This window comes from Sapajus apella, unplaced genomic scaffold (assembly GCF_009761245.1).
Source record: "Sapajus apella isolate SASKATOON/1434 unplaced genomic scaffold, GSC_monkey_1.0 scaffold156, whole genome shotgun sequence".
In the NCBI taxonomy this organism is placed as follows: Eukaryota; Metazoa; Chordata; class Mammalia; order Primates; family Cebidae; genus Sapajus; species Sapajus apella.
Window position 1 is genome coordinate 749,766 of NW_022437096.1, and position 18,774 is coordinate 768,539.

Here is an 18,774-nt window from a genome sequence, read left to right on the forward strand (position 1 = left end):
CAGGCGGTACTGAGACCCGTGACCAGGCGGTACTGAGGCCCGTGACCAGCCAGTGTCCACAGTGTACCCTGCGGTTCCCTCTTGGTTGGCACACATCACGGTCTTTGCTGAACACACGATGTCAGGAATCCCCAGGACAGCGTCACACTGACCAGTTCCACTGCCCTGAAGCCCCTTGCCAGAGCGTGTTCCATGTGTCCCAGATCCTGGGGGCAGTGACATTAGCAGGCCTCTCTCTTGCCTGCTGGAGACACAGGTACCTGCCGTGTGGGCGACGGAGAGCATTTCATCTGGACCCCAGGAGGTGGAAGGTGGACAGCTGTCTCCGCCTCCCTCACCCCATGGTGCTGAGTGGTTGGAGTTGGGGGGAGGGACCCAGGGAGTTGGTGTCCTGAGAGTCACCCCAGCACCCCAGCTGCAAAGGTGATTTCCAGAGAAATGTCACTCGGTCCATCTGGGGAAGCCCACATAGGGACAGCCTGGGATTGAGGGTGAGGAGGGCAAGCCGGGTGAGATCCCGACTCAGAGAGGTGGCACCCCAGCCCTCACCCTTCCCAGCATGCAGCAGGCCTGTTCCTGCCTGGGGCTTTTCCAGCACAGGGCAGCAGGGACGAGGTCGGCCGTCTGAGGGGCCTGGGGGAGAAGCCTGGAGCCCCCCAGCCCTCCCCAGCCAGCCCCGCACTGCGCCTGAGAGCCGTGCACTCGTGCTTGGGTACTACCTAACAGTGCGGTGATTTACCTCTCTGGTCCCTTTCACCCAGGAGAACAGAGCATATTTGCAGGGCAAGAGTCAGGAGGTAGACCGGAGGAAGGGAGGAAAGATTGGAAAACTTCTAATAAAATTACATTTCCTGAAATAGCCGTAACTGCGCTGCTGATAGATGTGCAGTCTTATTGGTTCTGACACGGGTGCTGCATATTGGTGAACGTCTTCCACGGGAGCCGCCCCCGCCTCCCCGCCCGCTCTCCCTGTTGATGTTTATTTATGTCACGGGCTTTGCTGGAATCTTGAGGCTCCTGGAGACTCTGTACTGCGTTGTAACTCCTGCCTGGTTAATTCAGTTTCTCATATATGCTGACTCCCCTGACAAAAGTAATCGGCTTCTGGCCGCCAGGGCTGCGGATGTGTCGTGAGTGCAGGTCTTCACGGGGTGCGGTAATCCCCCAGTACTCAGGGCTGCCGCCTGCAATTTTGTGAGGACACCGCCCACCTGCCACTGGGATGAGCTTCCCTCTTGGTGGTGGTGGAGGCTGCTGGGGAGCTCAGCGTCAGCTCTGTGGATGAATGGAGATGAAAGGGCAGGACCAAGCTGTCTGAACAGGCGTTGCCATGGTCCCAGTGCTGGCAACCTCCCCAGATTCACGTGCTGAAATCCTCCCCCTCAGGGTGGTGGTATTTAGGAGGTGAGCAGGTGGTCGGAGGGGAGCCCTCAGGAATGGGACTAGTGTCCCTGGAAGAGAACCCCTCCCCACTCCTCCCCCAAGTGAGGACACAACCAGGAGGCACCATGTGTGAACCAGGAAGCCCCCGCCAGGCACTGAATCCGCCGAAGCCTTGGTCTCGGACTTCCCAGTCTGTGGAACTGGAAAGAGAGGCACCAGTTGTTCCTGAGCCCCCGTCTGTGGTCTGGTGTCCTGATGCCCGAAGAGACTGAGGCCAGCGCTGCTTCATCTCTGGACTCCTAAAAAGGAGAAGGCACTGCAGGTCCCAGCCCATGAGCCTTCCCTGCAGGGAAACCCAGGCAATTATCAGGCAAAAGGAGCCCCTGGCCCCGGGCAGCGCCTTTCAGTCCAGCAGCTGCGTCCATGCGGTACGGGAAGACCCGCTTCTAAAGGGCCAGGTGCCTTAGCCTCCCTCTGGGCAGGGCACCATCCCAGACAGATTCATCGGCCTCGCCACGGGGAGTGAGGGACCTGGAAGTGCCCCACGTGACCAGGGAGCACCCTGCCTTTGAGTTTCTAAAATTAGATGCATCCAGGTCCTTGGAAGAATGACGAGAGGACACCTTCTCCCTGCAGCCCACGTGTGGGTTTGTGCCACAGCCTTTCCCCGCTGAGCCAGGGGGTCTAAATGACCGAGTCAGGCTCCTGGGGCAAAGGTACCATGGGAGGAGCCCCTGTGTCAGCCAAGGCATTGGTCACCAGGCCCACCTCCTTCCCAGCCCTGTGTCGCCCACTTGCATGTGGGAATGAACCACAGCTCAGAGTCCGTGGTGCTTTGTGGCCCTCACATAAGTAGACCATCGCAAAGCCGAGACTGTGGTTCCGTGTCTCAGTTGCCCCAAGGCAGCACTGCCTCCTGCCTGAGCTGGCTTCTCCATTCAGTTTGCTGGCACTTGAAAAGCAAACAAACGGTGACCTCTCCGGGTCCCCAGTCCTGGCCGTCACTGCCCCTCCGCTCCCAAGCAGCCTGTCTCAGCCATCCAAGCCTGCAGCTCCCTCCTGCAGCGAGATGAAGCGTGGTGTCCCGGAGCAAGATGTTCAGCCCTGGCCTCGCGTTAGGCACGTAGCCCCTCTCGGAGGGCAGCCCTCGGGGCTGCGCCTGTGCTCAGGGACTGCCCCACACTGCCCCTCATCCTGTCATCGGCTGGTAATGGCCCTGTGCGCCTTGGGGGTTGGCCCTCCTTAATTGTGGCTTTTATGGTAAATAATTGCAGTATTGGTTACCACATCTTTAGGGCATATTTCCTCTGAAGAAGTCGTTATGAATTGATTTGCAGAGTTTGGACCGTTCTTTTTCATGAAGGCTCTTGCTGGACCAAGGCTCAGAGGACAGAATGGATAAGCGGGCTCTGGGAGGCCAGGCCCGGTGGGCACTGTGTAAACACGCCCACGTCGGCCTTGTAGTGGCCAGTCCCTTGACAGGCTGTCAGCTCAGACTTGGGAGTGCTGCTGGCTGGGCTCAGCCCCACCCTCACCCCGCACTGAGGCTCTGGAGAGTGAGAAGGGGGGCACCCATCGGTGGAGGTGGGGGAAGCAGGTGCGGTGGCCGCATGGCCTGGGCAGAGTCGAACCCAAGGTCAAAGCTCCTTGCAGCAGATACGGGATTTAGGAGCGACTGGTTAATGACCTGGCAATTTTGCCATCTCATCAGGATGTAGGAAAATGCTGGGTTGAGGCATTTTGTCATGGCCTGAAGGCGAGGAAGCACCTGCTAAGTCGTGTGAGGGCAACTTTCCGTGATGGAGACCAACGGGAGCCGCAGCTTCTTTGCAGAAGCTTTATGGGCCTCTGGGGGACTCTCTGAACAATAAATAAGGCAGGAAGCACCGCGCGCAGAGCCAGGGACAGTTGGTGCTAACTTATCTGTTTGAATGAAAATCTTGAACCTTGTTAAGTCAAGCTGCCATTGCGCATTACCCATAAATTAGGAGGACAGAGGGAAGCATCACCCACAGGTATTTATTAGAAAGCACTAGAGGATCTTTTGTATCCCAGGGACATACCAAGCCTGGGAGGAATAGGCCGTCCCGTAGGCTCGCACTCCTTTAAATCCTCCCTTTGATGTTCAGGTTGCACAGAAGTGCAGGAAGCCTGGGCCTCCGTGTCCTTAGCGTCCAGCAAGGTTCTCACCCTGTTAAGCTTCCCCAGGAGCTCGAGCCTTGGGGGGAAACCACCGGGAGGACTGGGATGAGCAGGTCCTAAACGGTGAGTCCTCCTCCGTGTCCAGAGAGCGCTAAACGGAGCCGACTTGCCCCTGGCCCGGAAGCCACACAAGCCCTTCTACCTTTCTTTCTCTGCTTAGGGTATTTCTGACATCTGGGGTGCTCTACTGAGAAACATGGAAATTCTCAGCCTTAAGTGGTGCTGGCTTGCTGAGGCACGCAGCCTGGGGCACCCTGCACTCTCTTTGGAAAAGTCAGTGTTTCTTGCTTCCTTCTTCAGTGCTCAGCCCAACCAAGTCGTCCGGAGTGGCGATTCCTTCAGAGGCTTGTATTCTGGGAGCGTGACTGTTGGGATGGAACAGTGTCTGGAGAGGGACCTGCCATCCGAGCCAACAAACCTGAGTTTAAAGTGACCATTAACAGACAGATTCATCAGAGAGGCCCTGGCCTCCCAAAGCCTAATGAGGCCTTCAGGGCACCTCCAATCCCAGACACATGCAAACAGCGGCCCCTCTCTGAGAACAGCTCCCTTCTGTTGCTGTCCCTGGCGTATGTCCCTGGAGAGTCCCTCAACTGTGACTCAGAAATCAGCTCCCTGCTTTGTGACCAGGCCCAGGATTACACGCAAAGAGAAGGTGCCTCTTTCTAAGACCCAAACAATATCTGATGATGGGGAGGGAGCCCGGGCTGTGAAACCACTCACTTGGGGCCCAGATCCTGGGTCTTGCACATAGTAGCTGTGTGTCTTTGAAGCAACCCCTGAACATCTCCAAGTCTCAGTTTTCTGGTTTGTAACGCCTGCCTCAGGGACCAGAGATGATTTCAGTTGAGTGATTGAGATCTCAGCTGATACTGAGAGATTTTCATCTATAAGTTTCCTTCCTCTGGACCCTGAGTGTGAATAGCCCTTGTTCTTGGCTTAAGTTTTGGACCCCCAATTATTCAGCCTTAGCCAGTGGACTCTGTGGAAGCTGGTTTGTGGGAAATCTTTTGCTTCCCATACATCTGCTGCCTGCATCTGTGTGTAATACAGTGGTCCACTTCAGTTATTCACAACTAGTATCCAAAATTTAATGTTTATGGTAGAGAATTTGGACAGTAAAGTATAGCCTAAAGAAGAAAATGGAAATAATTCTTTCATTGCCCTAAGGAAACTTCTGTTAGCCTCTTTGAATGTATCAGGTTTCCTTACATTTATCAGGGGAAACAAAGAAATGGGTGAGACTGAAGAAGTTGGTGCATGTCAGATAAGCATTTCCTCGAAGCATGGTGTGCTGTGGGTGATACCGTAGCTGGGTATAGAATTACAGCTCAAACAGATTTTCTTTTGGAGCTTTGAAGATATCACTTCCTTGCCTTCTCCTAGCCTACATGGTGGCTGTACGTTCTGTTGCAAGTGTGATACCTGACTCCTTTGCTGATCACCCCGCAGGAACCCACACACCATCCTTTTGACCTTTTGATTCAGATCCCTCATTGGATTACATCTAGGTGTGTGGACATCTCTGGGCACTTTGCATGGGAAGTTCAGGTTTAGCTCAGGGTATTCTGCCTGTGTTATCTGATTATTTATTTTCCTCCATTGTCTTCATTTCCCCTGGGACCCTGCTTGGAGCAGCTATTCTCAGTTGGGAATAGAACCTCAGCACCCAGGCATGTGCTGGTGGTTTTCATCACTGTAAAGACCAGGGTGTTAATGGCAGTTGGTGCTCACAGCCCTGGACTCTGAGTCCTGAGTATGTCCAGGACGGTGTGGAACAGACAAAAACCCGGACCCTAAGGCTGACGGCACCCACTGAGGAACGCCGCCCTAGTGCCTCCACGTCTCCAGCATCTTCTTTTACATAGCTTATCTCCTTTTTGTCTGGGGCACGGTGCTCTCTCCAGAAGACGTTTGTCTCATCATTCCAGTTCTGAGGAAGGTCCCCTCTGTCACTGGTGTCTTCTCCTCTGGCAGCCCCACTTTGAACGCTGTGGAACTCTTGCCTTGCGTAGCTGTCTGCTCTGGTTTGATGTGGCAGCATCCTTGTGGATCTCCACAGATGTTTTTTCAAATAGATTAAACAGTTTCTGCCCCCTTGTGTCTCTGCTTCCTCTGGGGTCAGTTTTCCACTCACTCCTTCTGTGCTTCTGCTCCCTGCTGTCCATTTCCCTCCCAGGCAGCCCTGCATGTCTCCACCTCTTTCTGGACAACAGAGGATTCAGCCCATAAGCCTGGGAGGGTGGCTGGGACCCTCTGCCTCTGCAGCAGGCTTCTCCCCTAAGCTGGGGGACTGGCTGTTGGGCTCTGCTGGCCAGGAAGAGGCCGGCTTTCTTCTGACAGTGGATGGCTGGTGCCTTGTTGCTGCTGGGCCGAGAGGCTTGGGGCGTTCTGAGGTGGACCGCCTGGCGGTGTGCAGGGCTTGGATGTCAAGCAGATCATTTGAAGCTTAGGATAAAACACAGAGAGCACAGGCCGACCTCAGCTCCTGGGTGTGTAGGAAGTAAGGGAGGGTGGAAGGCGAAGGTGCGTGGGGCCGGGTTATTTTCAGCTCTGATGCCCACTCTGTGGAGATGTGGTCCACACAGAGACACTGCCCACTGACCTGTCCTGCCAACCCATAGGTTATTTAAATATAAACTCTCACTCTGCCTGGGAAATGCATCACAGCCAGTATAGTCTGGGCTGGCCCAGACCCTGGGGCTGGGCATCTAGTGAGGGCCGGTTCTGCCCCAGCTCTTCGCCTGCCTCCTATCTCCACTCCGCGGGGCGTTGCGGGAATCCACACAGGGCAGATGCGGGCCCCAGTTTCATCTTCTCTAAACTTCGCTCCCAGCTGTAGGTGCCCTTCCAGCAGTTAGTTAAAACGAGACTGTACGTCACATGGGTGCCTCCTGCCTTGCTCGACCCCACCCGCCCTGGCCAGAACTCTGGGCTCCCTGGGGCAGGGCTTCTGTTCTGCCAGCGGCTCCTTTCCGGCTCCCGTCCGTGCGTGTCCGTGGTTGGGCTGTGTGGACTGTTGTGTTCACACGTCCCGTGATCAGCTCTCACTGCCTTTGGAACGAGCTTTATCTGAGTTTCAGGCATGTCCGGCCTCGGCCTGCAAGTTGCAGTTCTCAGGAAGGTGGGCTCAGAGTTGTTGATTGACATGAAGGCGGGCTCAGGGTTATTGATTGAGGCGCGTCATTTGCAACCCGTGCTGTTGTCTGGGGTTCCACATTGGGCTGATCTAATTAATGCAATTAGACGCTGCATCTGGGCCCGGATGACGGCCTGCCCTGGAACCACACATCACAATGGCCGGGGCATGGGAGGTCCGCACGCCCAACAGAAGGGGCCCTTGTTTAGGGAGACACGGCAGGACGGGCTTCCTCACCTTGCTGTTGGGTCTGCAGCGTGATGGGAGACCATAGCATTAGCAGTGCCTATGAGAACAAGCCCGGCCCTGTGCACCGTCTTACTGGGACGCTGTCACAACATTCTTCTGGCATTTCTGTGACTTCTTTGTGTCACAGTGACAGACAAGAGGCTGAGATAGAGACTGTAAGCCACAGAGGCCAAACAGTTGGCTCTCTGACCTTTTTTTTTGAGATGGAGTCTCGCTCTGTCACCTAGGCTGGAATGCAGTGATGCAATCTCAGCTCACTGCGACGTCCACTTCCCAGGTTCAAGTGATTCTCCTGCCTCAGCCTCCCAAGTTGCTGGGATTATAGGTGCCCATCACCGTGCCCAGCCCCTTTTGTATTTTTAGTAGAGACGGGGTTTCACCATGTTGGCCAGGCTGGTCTCAAACTCCTGACTTCAGGTGATCCACCCGCCTCAGCCTCCCAAGCTCTCTGACCTTTTAAGAAAAAGTTTGCCAAATGACCTCCAATCAGAGTTTGTTTTGTTCACATAAAGACCAAGATGGGTAATCCCAAGTGGCAGAGATGCAGGCCTCCGGAGGGAGGCTTCCTGTGGTGCGGCCCCCATCCCAAGCTCTGGGCCTCAGAGGTTTTAGCAGGAGGCAGAGCAGGGGGTGCAGATCCCGCTACTCGGGAGGCTGAGGCAGGGGAATCGTTCAGGGACCAGCCTGGAAAGGTACCTCTGCTGCCCTCCACGAAGCCAGCCCGGCAACCCACCGACTCATGGGATCCTGGAAGGCATATTCTTGTTATCAGGCAGCAAAAGGGGAAATGGGCCAGAGACGCTTTGCCCAGACAAGTGGACATCCCCACCATAGCCGGGCATCTCAGCGGGACAGCCCTGGTGTAGTCATTTTCAGCACCAAGCTTGTGGAAGACTCAGGAGACGTGCTGAGGTTGCTCTGATGCCGCTGGGTGCAAAAGCCTGGTTCCCTCTGCAGCCTGCAAGCGCCTGGCTGGCCCTTCCCTTCCTTCACAGCTGCCGGGGAGCCCTGCCTGTTGGCTGAGGCCCGAGGCTGCCTGCTATCTTGCTCTTCAAGACCCGCCCCGTCCTCCCCAGTCTCCAGGTCAGCATTGCACCACTGCACACAGGAGTGCAGCCCTGAAGTCTGATGGCCTTGGAGGCGGCTCCTCCCAGCCTCACGGCCTGTGCACCACAGCGCACCCCGACGCTCAGGCACCGGGCGACATTCGCTCTCATCCAGGAGCAGGGAGTTGGCACCCAGCACTGGCAAGCGGGTTCTGCCTCCAGAAGGCTGCTGAAGGCAGCTGGCGGTGGGGCTGCAGCAGGTGGCCGTGGCTGGATCATTTGCGACTTGGAATGAAACACAGAGGGCATAGGATGATCTCAGCCCCCAGGCAAGGCTCACAGGCAGCTTCCCTGGGCCACGGCAGCCAGCCTCAAAGGTCCAGCCATTTCCCCAGCCTGCCCAATCAAAGGAACGGAGTGTTCTGGGGGAGGCAGAGAGCCTGGACAGTGTCCACTTCATGGCCTTGGCCTGGCCCTCCCACCTGGGCTCCAGGTGCCATCTGGGATTTGGGAGCAGCCACAGGCCACAGGTGAGAGGACGCCTGCTGAGCTGGGCCAGGTGAGCCTGAGTGGGGGTGTCCAGCAGGCCAAGGAGGGTGGACGTTGTCCTGGGAGAAAGGGCCAGCAGACGTGCCTCTTAGTGGGGTGGGGAGGCAGGTGAAGGAGGAATTGGAGGGAGGCGGTGCCTCATCCCTGCTTTGGCGTTCCTGTGGCTCCCACTTAGAGGCGAGGGGGACCGGCCCTCCCCGCTGTGGGTGATTCTCCCAGGTATGCCTGCTGGCGGTTCAGGACTGCATGGCTCCCGTTCTCCGAGCCTGTGTGATGTCCAGTTCTTCTGCCCTGGCCCTGCGTGCAAATGCCCCTACAAGGAAGGACACAGGACTGCAACGCAGATGTGCAGGCTGAGGTGGCTGGAGCCACCCTCTGCCCAGCCTTCACGAGCCAGGGTGGACTCCGGAGCCGGGGAGCAGGCACGCTGCTCGCGGCCCGGACTCTGGTAGAATATGACTCAGGTCCCAGTTTCTCCACTTCCAGCCGGTGACCTTGGGGAGGTCAGGTCATTTCTCTAACTGTAGTTTCTTCATCTGAAAATGGGATGTTCCTTGGACTAGCCTCCCTGGCCATTGCAAGTGTGAAATGATTAGAGGGTGGGGGGTGGTCTGGCTAGGTGGGGGTCACCTTCTTGAGCTGTCATCACCACTGGGCTCCCAGGGGCAGCCCTGGGTGGGACTCTGCCCTGCAGAAGACCCTGCTCTCATGGAGGACATCCCTGCCTGGTGTTCGGCTGGGAGCCATTCTATTCCTCCCACCCAGAGCTGACCACATTGGTGGCAGTAAATCTGTATTAAGATAGATTTGTCTTGGACAGTCTCTCCTGCACATTGGACAGAAAGCTGCTTCCTGCACAGGCCAGCTGCTCTGAATACCGCTGCCTTCCAAGCACCGGTTGAGGATGCCGATGGGCTGAAACAATTTCATTTTCCTGCTGTCAGAGCGGGATCCACTCGTGGCTCCCCCAAAGCCTGGGGAACAGGACTCTGCCTGCTTGCTGTGCTCCTGACACCTGTGGTCACCACGCCATGGCTCAGATGCCAGCTTCAGTTGTGCAGTTCTGGGGATCGGGAGGCCGGGGTCCGTGGAGGCAGCCCAGGGTGGCCAGGCCACGTGATCGCAGAAGGGACCTGCACCAGGCTGGAGTGACTTTCACGTGTTCTTGAGGGACTGCTCCCCACCAAGTCTTTGTCTCCAGCGAGTCTGACCAGAGGGGCCAGGGCTTCTCCAGGCACAGTGAGCCAGCCAGGCGGAGATACAGCAGCCACGTGCAGCCCAGATCTGGCTTTGTGCCTGCTCCTTCCCTCCGGGGTCCACCAGCCTGGGTCTGGAGTCCAGGCTGGGTCTTCCCTGCTCAGGCCTCCCACCCCTGAGCACCAGGGCCCAGAGGAAGCAGCTCCTGGTTGGAAGTTTGCAGGAAGAATTTGAAGAAACTGAAGAAAAAGTGAGTCACCCTTGCAGGAAGGGTCAGGTCAAGTGAGTGTGGCGTCCCCTTCCTGGATGACAGGCCACACAAGCCCAGTACAGGCAGCTGTCCTGGCCCCTGGGGAAGGGCAGAGGAGCCCTGCAGTGGCCGTGCCCTGTTGCTTCGCTACTCTGGAGGCCTAAGCTCACCCCCAGACCTCCCAGTCCCCCACGCCTCCCAGCCCCCCAGGCCTCCCAGTCCCCCAGACCTCCCAGCCCCCCAGGCCTCCCAGCCCCGCCCTGCTTGCTCTGTCTGATTTCAGGTGCTCTCTGACTCTGACCCTTGCCATTGGAGTTTCCTGGTCCTCCCGAGCCATCTCCTTCAAACCGCTTTCCTGGGGCTGCTCTGGGCCTCAGGTTCCCTCTGCCCCGGGCTTCTGCGGCTTCTCCTTCTGGTTCCTTTAAGCTGGGCTGCAAGGGCCCCCAGGGAGGGGCCGTGTCCCACGCTCCCTCATCCAGGAGCCCCTCCCTCCTGCCCTAGGCCCCACGCCTGGATGGGTGCCGCAGTGCCAGGGGCTGGCCGAGCCACCCTCAGGGAACAGACCCTCCTTGGGCCAGGGACACAGGCCTCAAATCCATCCGAGGGCCCTGTGCAGAGGAACCAGGAAGAGGTTGGGCACCAGGCGAGAACCCGGAGGCCGGTGGTCCAGGGAAAGGCATAGAACAGGCTCCTGCAGGGACATGGGGTCTGGATGACCCGCAGAGCTGGAGCAGGAAGAGCCCTGGGGGTGGGGGAGCCGCGTGTGTGACCTACGCAGGGCTGCGGCGGGCAGGGCAGGGCCGGGGCGGGCAGGGCAGGGCCGGGGCGGTGCGGCCTCTGTCCCACACGCGGAAAAGGGGCCCAGCCCCCCGACAGGGCAGAAGCCGTACACTCGAGGAAGGGGGCTGGAGAGAAACATCAGGGAAAACAGCATAGAAACTATTCTAAAAAGAAAAAGGAAAAGCAAGGCAAAAACCAAGCTAGGTTTTTTTTGCGTATTTAAAGACCTCAGAGCATGAGCCCAGGAGGATGACAGGAAGCTCTTCTCACGTGTCGGAAGCCTGCCTCTGAGCTCCGGTGCCAGGGGACCGTCCTGGTGCCCGTCCATCCCACTCCTGTGAGGTGGAAGACGTGGCACTCGGAAGTGCTGCCCTCACGAGGGGACCAGCCCTGCCCAAGGGCTCTCGGGTGTCTGCACAGGCCGGCAGCTTAGCCCAGCAGTGACCAAGTCCATCCCCAGCTCTGTCCCTTCCTTTGAGATGGCCCTGGACAGACCCCTGAACCTCAGTTTCCCCACTTGTAATGGGAGCTGACAACGTCACCCCAGGAGTGACAGAGGCCTCATGAGGCTGCAGATGGCCCGGGTCAGCCAGCCCCACCCCAGGCCCCACTGCAACTGCTGCAGCCCTGGTAGGTGTGGGGGTGGCACGGTCCCGCCACCCTGTATGCAGGGAGGGGATCATGTCTGAGGCTGAAACTCCACATGTTGCCTGAATTCTGAGAATCCGTTTTGTTCTCCTGCTCACCCCAGACCCCAGGCCCTGGTGGCAGTCTGTCCTCTTTGCTGGAAGCAGGGTTATAAATAACTTCCAATTTGCAGCTCTGTGGGGCTGGCGGGGGCACGTGTCCCACGGTCCAGGTTGCTGCCAGCCTTCGCTGGGTTCTTGGAACAGAAGATGGAAGGCCTCGAGGAGGCCGCAGAGCCGCCTGCCACGCCTGCCACACAGGTGCCTGCACAGTCCCTGCTGCCCGGGCCTCGTGGCATTTAGTCTCCATTCAAGTCTAGGTAGCCTGGGGGCAGGAGAGGAGGGTGAGGGGCCCGAGACGTGACAGGGGCAGGACACGGAGAGGGGCCACCAAGCCAGGGAAGTGGGCACCCCTAAACACAGCATGGGGAGCTGGAGGAGCTGAGGGACCCAGGGAAGCAGGCACCCCCAAACACAGAGCATGGGGAGCCGGAGGAGTTGAGGGACCCAGTGCTGCTGCCCCTGGACAGGGCAGCTTCCCAACATTTGCCATCCGTGACCCGGGCGCTGAGAGCTAGTGTGCTGGGCCCCTTGTGCGTGTCAGGCCTCTAGGGCGGAGGAGGACTGAGGATGTGGTCCTGACCGTGGGGGCCGTGGGCGAGTGAAGGAGGATCCAGATGCCCCAACTCTTACTGCTGCAGCCGCCCTGGGAGCATAGCGCTGTGGGCCCCTCGACTGTGCCCGCTTCAGCCCCGCTGTGCCATCCACTGCTGGGCCGGGCACAGCGGTCTGTCAGCTCTCATCTCCGGGGGCCCCGGGCCCTACCAGCACTGCAGCCATGGCTTCCGGAAGGACACCAGCCTGGCTCAGGCTGCCTGGGAGCGTCAGACATGGTACCTAAAGCCTGAGCATCCATTTTTTTCTCCGGGGCCCTTCGTGTGGGATTCAGTGGATCGCTCAGAATGTTAGTGATTGCTCGAAGACACAGTGACGCAGGGTGCAGCCCTCGGAGGCGAGGCCTGGGCCAGGTCATCCCTGAACACAGCGTGCTCAGAATTGTAGGGAGGCACAGCCATGGCCGTTCAGCTGTAACCAAAGAAACCACATCCAAATGCCTGGAACTGAGTCCCCCCCAGTTAGGAGAAGGGCAGAAAATGAGGGGCTCCAACCAGTGAGGACACGCACAGCTTATCCGCAGAGATGCTCCTTTCCCTTCAACAGTTTCAAAACCAGAGGTGGGAAGCTTCCAAGAGAGGCGCTTTCTCTGATTGTCAGAGCACACGTGTAGTTGTTGAACTGAGCCTGGCGGGGTCTGTCCTCCTTTACACACTGGAGATCCTGGTGGGGTGTCCTCAGGCAGGTTCTCCACTCCTGCGTGCCCACGCAGCGACACCCCCTCTCAGGAAGACCACATGGTTGGGTTGCAGTTGGTTTTGTGCATTCTGGGGAGACAGGAGTTGCAGGCAAAGGCCTAACTCAATGCACTTAAGGTGGACGTTGCTTTGGCCTGGGACAGGGGAGCTCTCCAAGGTGAGGTTTCCAGGTCTGAGGTGGATTCAGGGATTTCCTGACTGGCAGTTGGTTGAAAGAGTTGAGCTTTTTCTTTTCTTTTTTTTTTTTTTTTTTTTTTTTTTTTTTTTTTTTTTTTTGAGACAGTTTCGAGACAGAGTTTCGCTCTTGTTACCCAGGCTGGAGTGCAATGGCGCGATCTCGGCTCACCGCAACCTCCGCCTCTCGGGTTCAGGCAATTCTCCTGCCTCAGCTTCCTGAGTAGCTGGGATTACAGGCATGCACCGCCATGCCCAGCTAATTTTTTGTATTTTTAGTAGAGACGGGGTTTCACCATGTTGACCAGGATGGTCTCGATCTCTTGACCTCGTGATCCACCCGCCTCGGCCTCCCAAAGTGCTGGGATTACAGGCTTGAGCCACCGCGCCCGGCCTTGAGTTGAGCTTTTTCTTAAGACTTAAGAAATCAGTAGAAAGGAATGCTGGAGTTAGGATGGGAGGCTGTGGAAACCACAGTGCTTGTTATGTAGATGAAGAGAGAAAATGAATGTCTCTCTTAGGACTTTAAAAGGTGTCAGATTCTTAGTCAAATCTCTCTTGGATCCAGGAAAGACCTAGAAAAAGGAGACGCAAATTTTCCCCCCAACAGTCGGCTTTGCAGCACCATTTCAAAATATGTCACAGTAATGTTCTTCGGGGTAAAATATTTTGATTTCCTTTAGAGCCTACTCTGTGTCATGTGATACTGTACCAGAGGCAGGCTGGAATTTGGTATTTTACTGCCACAAATAATCCATGTTGTCAGTCTTATGATCTCTCTTTTAATGATGCTGCTGGTCAGTTGAGCCTAAACTCCAAAAGGGAGGAGTGCATTGAGGGGTGTTCAGTCTCCCCTCATCATGGCTGGGGGTTCAGCTTGTCAGGTTTCTCTGTGCCTGCCCTTGGCCCATGGGGGTGTCTGTTCAGTTGGTTGGGGAACTTAGGGTTTCACTTTGGGTTTAGAGCTCTGTGCCAGTTAGAAAACACCCCATTCAGAGGCCTCTGCACCTACCCCTGTCACTGGGTGCATCCGTCACCACTGGCCAACCTTCCTTGTGGCTCCAGAAACTAAGAGGCAGGCAGGGCCTGGAAGTGCAGGTGCCTTGCCCTGAATTCACACGGGCCCCAGGTGCACCCCGGGAGTTGGAAGGGGCTGCTGAGTGGGGTCAGCACAAGTGGCCAAGGTCACTCCCACTACTTTCAAAGCTCCCTCCAGCGGGGAGGAGGAGGGGGTCCCTGAGCCGTGGGCAGCAGGCAGGATGGCATATGAGGCTCCGGGGGTCTCTGCCCAGGAGGGGAAAGCAGACAAGCCTAGGTTTCAGTGTGCCTTTGTCTGCTGGGGCTGCTATAACGGAGTACATAGACTGGGGGCTTAGAAACCACAGAAATGTGTTTCTCACAGTTGTGGAGGCTGGAAATCTGCGATCAGGTGCATAGGGTCGGTTGTGGTGAGCACTGTCTTCTGGTTTGCAGACGACTGCCTTCTGGCTGTGTCCTCACGTACTGGAAAGGATGAGGGGCCTCTCTCATCCTTTTATAAGGCACGAATTTCATTCACGAGGGCTCCACTTGTGGCCTAATAAATCACTGCCCAAAGGCCCCACTTCCTAATACAATAACTTGGGGTTAGCTCTCAACATGACTGCAGAGGGGCACAGACTTCAAATCATAGTACATGATGGTCAGGTGTTTGGATGGGTGGATGGGGGAAAGAATGGATGGATGGATGGACAGGTGGATGGATGGATGGTGGGTAGATGAATGGATAGATTGCTAGAAAGTGGATAGTATTGATTCACCAAATCAGATAAGTAGATGAATGAATATTGGATGGTGAATCAACTTTTGAATGGATAGATGGACAGGGGATGGATAGATGGTAGACAGGTGGATGGATGGATGAATTGATGGAGGATTGATGGAGGAAGGATGGCTGGATGGATGGACAGATGGATGATGGATGGCTAGATGATGGACAGGTAGGTGGATGGTTGGAGGATGGATGAATAGATGGATGAATGGATGGATGGATAGATGGATGGATTGATGATGGATGGATGGATTGATTGATGAATGGATGGATGGATAGATGGTGATGGTGGAATGGAATGATGGTTGAATGGATATATAGGTGGATAGATGGATAGATGGAGGATAGATGGATGGATGGACGGATGGATTGATTGATGAATGGATGGATGGATAGATGATGATGGTGGAATGGAATGATGGTTGAATGCATATATAGGTGGATGGATGGATTAGTGGAGGGTGGGTGATGGATGAGTGGATTGATGGATGGGAGGATGGATGATGGATGGATGGATGGTGATGGTAGATGGAAGGTTGAATGGATATATAGGTGGATGGATGGATTAGTGGAGGGTCAGTGATAGATGAGTGGATTCATGGGAGGATGGGTGGGTGGTGAATGGTGGATAGATGGCTGAGTGGATAGATGGATGGATAGGTGGATAGGTGGGTAGATGAATGGATGGTAGACAGGTGGATGGATGGATTAGTGGATGATGGGTGGATGGTGCCTGAATAGTAATGGATGTTTGAATGGATAGATGGGTGGGTGGGTGGATAGATGGATGGATTGGTGGGGGGCCTGTGCATGGATGGATGGGGATGGCTAAATGTTTCCTGAGCCTAGCTGTGAAGCCTCCTGTGAGCCCTGATGTGTCTAGGTCCTCGTGAGGGCAGCAGGTTCCCTGAGAAGGCAGTCAGAGTTGTCAGCATCCGGGTTAATTTTGCCATGGCCAGCGCCTCCCCTCGAGGTAGTGGCAGTCCACTTATAAACAGGATCATCCCCGGGAACTTGCCCTCCTCATCCCCTCCAGTGATGACCCACAACCAGCAGCACCCAGCTCCTACACACCCAGCTGGCCTCAGGTCACCTCCCTAAGTGAAGGAGCGCCCCTCCTCTCTGGGGGGATGTGGAGCTGCCCCACCCACCACGACCCTCCTTCCCTGGGCTGCGCCAGGCTCCCTGAGTGCCACTCCACCAGCACATAGCCCCTGGGGCCTCCTGGAAACAGACAGGAGGTGCTTTCCTTTCCGTACATTAAAATTAAAAACTGCGGCTGCCTCTCCCGTCTTCCCTCTTAAATAGCGTCTGTCAGTTCATAGGAATTTGCCCGAGGAGCGTGATTAGAGTGTTGTTTTTTCTTCCACTTACATGTCTTAATCTTAATGAAATAATGAACAGGTAGCTCATTACAGTGGTGGCTTAGGGGTTCTTTGTTTGTTTTTTTGGGTTTTTTCCCCTCTCTCGTCTAATTTGATTACCCAGACTTGGAGTGTTTCGCACTGGTGCAGTTTGGTGCCTTCATCACAAAGGGAGACTTTTCCATTCTTGAGCACGGCGGGGACAGTTCCCAGTGCTAATGAGTCACTCTCATCAGAGAGCCATCTTGAAAATTAATATATTCTACTGTAACTATTTAAAGCAAAAATAATTATCAGGACTGTTCTCACTAAATCATGCTGTCTAGAAGTTGTAGAAAGAAAATTTTATCTAATTTTAAGATGTGATATGGGTTTTGCGGATTTTGCTTTTCTTGAGTGATTAGCAGATCACCACTGAACAGCGAGGACCGGAGCACACTGCCCTTTTCTCTGCTTTCCTGGACGCTGGCCTCGGGTCAGCCTCATGGACCCCAAGGCCTTGGCCCTGTCTTGGCCCCTCCCCCGTGAGGGCCAGGTCTTCAGGCTTCTTACCTCCCCCTGGCTGCTCTGGGGACGGTGGGTCTCCCTGCCCAGTCCTCCCTGGTTCATATCTAAGTAAGCTCTTTCTTAGCTGAAAGGAGAATCTTGACTTCCCAGTTTCTACAGTGCATCCTGATTTAACAAAAAAAAGAAGGCCGGGCACGGTGCCTCACGCCTGTAATCCCAGCACTTTGGGAGGCCTAGGCGAGTGGATCATCTGAGGTCAGGAGTTCAAGACCAACCTGGCCAATGTGGTTAAACCCCGTCTCCACTAAAAATGCAAAAAATTAGGGGACGTGGTGGCGCGCACCTGTAGCGCCAGCTACTTGGGACGCTGAGGCGGGAGGATTGCTTGAGCCTGGGAGGCAGAGGCTGCCATGAGCTGAGATTGTGCCACTGCCCTTTTCTCTTCGTTTTCCTGGACCCTTATTGCCCCGTGTCAGCCTCACATACCCCAAGGGGTACTCCAACTTGGCCGCAGAGCAAGACTCTGTCTCAACAAACAAAAAAAGAGAAAGCCTTTTTCAATGTGCCGCGGCTTTGCTGCTAAGCACAAGGAGAAATGACCCGTGTGTCCTCAGTGTGGGAGACTCCAGCCTCTGCACCTGCCTCCCAGGAGCACCCAGTGCCCACAGAAGTCCTCAACTGCAAATGTGCAGAACAGCTGGGGCAGTTAGGGAGGCATGGTTTTCAAAAATGTGTGGAAACCTCCCTCTGCCTCTGCACGTGGTATGCGGGGGCAGTGTGACGTAGGTGGACATGGACAGGGCACCTGGTCTGACCCTCCCCTGGAGATAGGGTGCTTCTCACCTACCTGCAAACCCCACCTCTCCGGTCCATGTCTGGAGCTCCCCCTCTGCCTGGCCTGCTTGTCCTCAGGATCTGAGTTCTGGGCGGGATTTAGTGATTCCCGGACTTGGGACTCACATTCACCCCAGAAAAGGCCAGCCTGTACCTTCAGACCAGGCCAGAAGTGCAGGGCCAGGCTCCATCACTGAGGACCTGCGGACACTTGAGAGCAAGTCCTCAGGTGGAGACCAAGTGGCCACGTGAGAGATGTTGCTGGGACAGACTGGCCCACGCGCATAGCTATAGATTGAACCCTCCATCCCCAGCCAGATCTGGGAGGCTTGGGGGACGCTCTTCTGGGTCAGACACTGCCAGAGAGCGCAGCCGCCCCAGCTCAGTCGAGAGTGTTTCTGATGATATCTGAGCAAGCGCCCACAATTTCTCCCGGAATCCCACTGGTTTGGTTCTGGATGATTCATTTTCCAAGCTGTTGAGTACAGTAAGCAGGACTGCGTGTTAATGGAAGTGAGGAAACAGTTTATTCCCAAGGGAAGCCTGCAGTCGTGCACACCACGGGGCTTGGGTGTTGAGTTGAGGAATGTCACAGCCACAGTCCCAGGTGAAGGAGCACTGTGCGTCCCTGTCCATCTGTCCCCTGGAGTGGCCCACATGTTCCTGCCTGGGGAGTCAATCCGGGGAAGGGTCGTGTGGACAGTTGGTTTCTCTTCCTGTGTTTCCTGGGTTGTGAGGTTGTCAGGTTTGTGGTTGGACAAGGGCACCTGGCCAGGGTGTGGGCAGCAGGGGTGCCTTCCGGAGCTGCTGACTCTTTCAGAGATGGGCTGGGGCTTCCTGGTGCTGGAAACAAATCGGCAGGCCCTTTGGCGTCACCAGATTCCTGGCGAGAGGAGTCAGCGTGGCTGGCTTCAAGTTCCGCATACAGCATCGCTCAGTCCCTAGCAAGGGCTTTCAAGCACCAAGGAGCCACGCAGCCATCCTATCTGTGGTCACTCAGACAAGACGCAGAGGGTCAGCTCTCGAGAGCACATAGGCTGTTTGCAGCTTCCACGAGCTGGGTGAACTGGGGTCCCCTCGGACCCTCAACCCCAACTGCCCCGGACCCCGGATCAATAGAATCTACCTGCTCGCCATGCTCCAGGGCGGAGACCTACCTGCTGCGTGTGGTGTGTACATTCCCTGCGTTCCACTCGGTGAGCTCCAGGGCGGAGACCTACCTGCTGCGCCG

The 18,774-nt window shown here is 56.1% G+C and overlaps 1 protein-coding gene across 7 annotated transcripts in view; it reads left to right on the forward strand.

Moving 5' to 3' along the window:
* TAFA5 (TAFA chemokine like family member 5) overlaps nucleotides 1-18,774 on the forward strand; it is a 280,241-nt gene that overhangs the window by 157,761 nt on the left and 103,706 nt on the right. The gene's annotated exons all lie outside the window — the stretch shown is intronic.